Source organism: Belonocnema kinseyi, chromosome 8, assembly GCF_010883055.1.
Source record: "Belonocnema kinseyi isolate 2016_QV_RU_SX_M_011 chromosome 8, B_treatae_v1, whole genome shotgun sequence".
Taxonomy (NCBI): Eukaryota; Metazoa; Arthropoda; class Insecta; order Hymenoptera; family Cynipidae; genus Belonocnema; species Belonocnema kinseyi.
In genome coordinates, this window is record NC_046664.1 from 36098648 (window position 1) to 36103478 (window position 4831).

Genomic DNA, 4831 nt, shown 5'->3' on the forward strand with positions numbered 1-4831 from the left:
AGAACTGTTACAAATTTGATACATAACATGCTTTTCTAATCCTTCTGATTTTTTCAAATGAAAATTGTGTTTATAACCTGTACTCATAATTTCCAAACAAACTTGTCTCAAACAAACCACGGGAGAAAGCGCGCGCGGTACCACATATCGATTCCGTCACGTGTGGCGAACGCGCGGCTGTGGCCTGGAAAAAAGTTTAAGAGTATATAGAATGAGGTCCGGATTAAACCGGATTTTAGGAAATGTACATCCAGAGTTTCCATGGAACCACATACAAATCTCTGAATCGCTTTCACGGTCACGTGACTCTCCGGGCCAATCACCAAACTTTTCTCAGACTTGATTCCACCACTTCTTATACAATGTTTATATACATGCATACAATATGTATAGTTGAGTACATGTATATACAGTAGTGTAGACTCAGTAGTTCTTCCGCAGTTCCAAAATGCGTAGGTAGTTTTCATTTTCTCAGTTTCAAAGTCCGTGCCACCAAATGACTTCTGAAAATCTTACCCACCGGCTTCGCTAATCTAAATGGTCATTCATGCCAAAAATAATTTTGAAGCGTTACAACCTCACCAAGTGCATGACCAAGTGTCTGCGTCTCAGCCACTGCCGAAGTGGATGTGAAAAACTGAAGCGCGCACGAGTTCGCGCACCTTTTGAGTTCTTCATGTTCGCCAAACATTATTCGCGGTCAATCGCGGTGAAACCTCACTTCGAGGATGCCAGATTGTCAGTGTTCACACGAGTCTAGTGATCTATGAAATCTGCGAATGACAAGAGCCGAGTTTCAGTTTGAAAAATAAAGTATTTTTATTTATCAATCAAAACTGGTTCCCCGTTGGGAAACAGATCAGTTTCCCACTTGTCTTGTGATAGCGCTCCTCATAACAGTTTCTTTTTATTGAGCCCTTTTTCGGTGAATCAGCGGGTTTGGTGCTGGAAAAACGAGTTCGAGTGCTTAAAGTTTTGCTGAGGGCTGTGAAAATTGGAGAAGTTTGAGTTTCAAATTTTCAAGGGAAGATTAGTTTTGCCGCCTTGGAACTAGAGTGAAGAACCTGCGTCAACTTTAGAGATGCAGGCAAGTCGACTTACATTGTCCTACGATAGTTTAATTATAGCAGCACGGGCCGGACAGCCTAGGCTTTCCCAAAATAATGATTGGATCACCGGTTCCCCTTTTACTCCACTTCTTTGCCCTTGCAATTTCAACGGGACCGTTCAGGGAGTATTTTGTGTCCCTTGGGTTACTTGAGCTCACAGCTGGTTCTCATAACCTAAAATTTTGTGTAATGTGTTGGGTGTTGCTTTTTATTATGCTTCGGTCCACGCTACGGAGCGCTTCCAAGGCGTCTACCGAGGTAATAGTGATATGAATGACTTGGGAAATCTTCAAATCTGTTAATCATGAATATGTTTTTCAAAAGTTGATACTCGATTTTCAGAGAAGTTCTTTTAGAATTTATAACGAGTTTCAACGATGTATTTTTAAATTTAAATTTAAAATAGTTCCATTTAATTTTTTTTTTCATTTGCTGCTTTATAATTTTTTTAAGTTGCTTATCTACTCGTTGAAATTAAATATAAATTATTAATGCTGGGATTTTTTAAAGAGAAAAGATTTTTCGTCGTGAAATAAATTTGAAATATACAATAGTAATTTATTTAACAAATTTTCTATTGTAGAATTGACGAACTAAAAATTAAAAAATTAACTTAAGAATTTAAGTTTTGGAACATTATGTGCTATTATAATGAATGGCTTGACTGCTCATATTGCTTGTTAAGAGATTTCTACAACTTCAATATTATACATCTTGACTATCAATAAGTCAATTTTTCTGCAAATGTAGTTTTTATTATAATAAATGTTTCGCGATAAACGATTTTTTAATGGTTTCAGCCATTTAAAAAATTATTTTAGAAAATTGTACAATTTGAAAATGTTATTCTTTATGTATCCCAATTGATTTACTTCAGTAACTTCAAATTGGAAATATTCAAACCCGATCATTTCACATTAGAAGTGTAAAAAAATTACAATTTAATTTGTAATTGTTTTTTGATTAAGTATTCTTGCACTGTTATTTTAAGCTTTAAAATGGTTATTAAACATCCTAAAAATAAACAAGGACTTATAAAATTAAAGCACAATAGAAATTTTGAGATTGTGAATTCTCATTTGTTAAAGCTCCTTCGGCTTTAACAAACACATTCTCGTCACGTGTCTCGTGAGAAAAAAGGGTTCAAATCAAAGTTTTAGATCTAATTTAAAAACAATGTTGTTATAAAACATTTTATTGTACCTAATGTTTTGTTGTCCAAAAATTAAATTTGCTTATTTGTAAAGTCATTTTTCATGATTAAAATATGAACTACGCTTCTTATAAAAAAATGAGTAACAACAAATTTGTTTCTCTTTTTTGGATGAACAACTTTTGTTCATTAATTTTTTTCTTCGCTTGTGCCGTTTGTCTAAAAATTTGATTTTTAATGTCGTTCACTGAGAAAACTGTTTGGCTGGAACAGCAAAAATATTGTTGGCTTAACAAAATAATTTTGTTTAGCTAACAATATTTTTTTTGTTGAGACCTTTTGTTAGCCAAACAAAACTGTTTTGCTAGGATAAACAAATTTTTTTGTTGAGACAAAGAAATTCTTTTGTCATTCCAATACAATATTTTATTGATTTAACCAAATTTGTTTGTTAACCTAACAAAATGCTTTTGTAAGTTCAACCAAATTATTCTTTTGTCTCAAATAAATTGTTTTGCTGTAGGTATAAACAAAATAGTTTTTTCGGCGTTGCTAAATATTTTTCAAGTCAAAACTATACTTTTTGTACTCTCGAAACCTGTGTCAGTCGTAAAAAAAACTATTATGTAGCTAAAAGTCATTTACTAATTCATTGAATTGTAATTATACTAAGTTTAATTTCGAAAGAACTTATTATTTCGATGCATGTATTTGAATCAAAAAAGTTAATTTAACTATTTATATTCAGTGATCGAAACAAGTTACTCAGAAATAAGTCAGTTTAAGTTGCAACTTAATAAATTAGTTAGTCAATGACTTTGCGACAAAACAGTTCTTTTTACATCTGATTCAAGTTTTGAGAGCACAAAAATTGTAAGGAGCCATCCATATACCACCTGGAAAATTTTTCACCACAAAAAAGCCGAATTTTGTTTTGCGTCAATTAAAATTACCTCAACTTTACAAAGTGTCGGACCGCTAAGGGCATGCTCTTCGGTGACCACGTGACCAAACTAGTCCCCGGTTATGAACATTTTTTTTTTGGTGTTCACTATGTCCACACCGATTGAGATACCGTGTTTAAACTTTGACAGATAAAGTAATAAGCACTCAACAACGTTTGTATACATCAATATATTTATAATTTTAAAGAAAGTTTATTTATAAAGCGATGGAATAGGATATTACCATTCGAGTTATAGCACTTTACAGGTCATTTTTGGTTTGATGCATTTTATATTTTTTGATTCGCTCATATTGAGCACTGACACCAATTTTATACCAAATCGTCTAAACCTTGAAAAAATTGATATAAGCAATTGTTAAAAATCACTATAAGCATCACATACAATTGTAATATACTCATATGGATATAGTAAATTTATTAAAGATTCCAATGAACATGCTATATTAAGCGTAAAAAATCTTATATATAATTTATATTTAATGAAAATAACAAAAATGTCAACAACAAAAAACACAATAATTGGCAACCTCGTTAATCAATTACTGTATTTGTGAGTGTTGTCATTCCATGAGTTTCAATCATTATTCATAAGGCAAAGTGATAAGCAATTACATATACATAGTTTACAAAAGAATGGACAAAATTTGAATGAATTTTTGCAAAGACATTATTTAAAGGTTAGAAAACTGCAATCATGCTCTAATCACTTACTTCAATCAAAATTCAAGAGTTTGCGGTACCGATTACCTTAAAAGTTCATTTGTATAAGGAAATAATTTATACGAAAACGGTCATCCACTCGAGTTACGCGTTAACCATATGCATGCCTGCAAAGCAAATGTGACATTCAAACACTCCACTATACATTGGTTCTTCGCACGATGTAAAAATCTTTCAAGTTTTTTTTCTAAAAGATAAAATAAAGTAATCTGAACACGCCAAAAAAATTCTATAACATTTATTCATTGAACTGGTGCAGACTAGTGTAGCTTCACGGAGAAAAATGGAAGGTTTGTTTGTCCATATAAATGTGCAGACAGATCATATTGCAGGGTCGACTATAGGACAGCTCTTGGATATGGCTAAAGCGGCTATCTCTAGAAAATAAAAATAAGACGTCTAAATCGACAATCCGAGAAAGACGTCTCGATTGTCTCAAATCGTCTTCTCGGTCATCTGAAGCTGGCTGAACGGATCATTGTGAAGGGTCGGTTTGGAAATCTCAGATGGTCGATCTGATTTTTTTAGACATTCGATTGGGTCGTATTCGATGGTCGATTCGATTATTTCAGAATTTTGACGTAGTCATTTCGTATGGGTGATTCGATCATTTTTAAAGGGTCGACTTGATTATTTCGAAGTGTCAATATAGATATTCAAGAAAGGAAAATTCGGTTATCACAAAGGGTTCATTCGAAAATCTGAGATGGTGGAAAGGACTATTTATAATAGTTAAGTACATATTTTAAAATTATTTTTAACCATTTTTTTTATTCTCTGTATCTGAACTGGCATGAGGTGTTACTAAATAAATAGTAGGAAGTCCTTTATCGATTGATTTAGAGTAGGCATTCCGATAATAATCTTAAATTTAAAAATAAC

At 32.6% G+C, this 4831-nt stretch overlaps 1 protein-coding gene across 2 annotated transcripts in view; it reads left to right on the forward strand.

The window, feature by feature from the left end:
• The first annotated feature begins 446 nt into the window (after positions 1–446).
• Positions 447–4831, forward strand: part of LOC117177883 (embryonic polarity protein dorsal-like) — a 62154-nt gene continuing 57769 nt past the window's right edge. For both annotated transcript variants that reach the window (XM_033368941.1, XM_033368942.1), the window contains exon 1: positions 447–1087. The gene's annotated coding sequence lies outside the window, so the exon portion shown is untranslated. The remainder of the gene's footprint in view (positions 1088–4831) is intronic.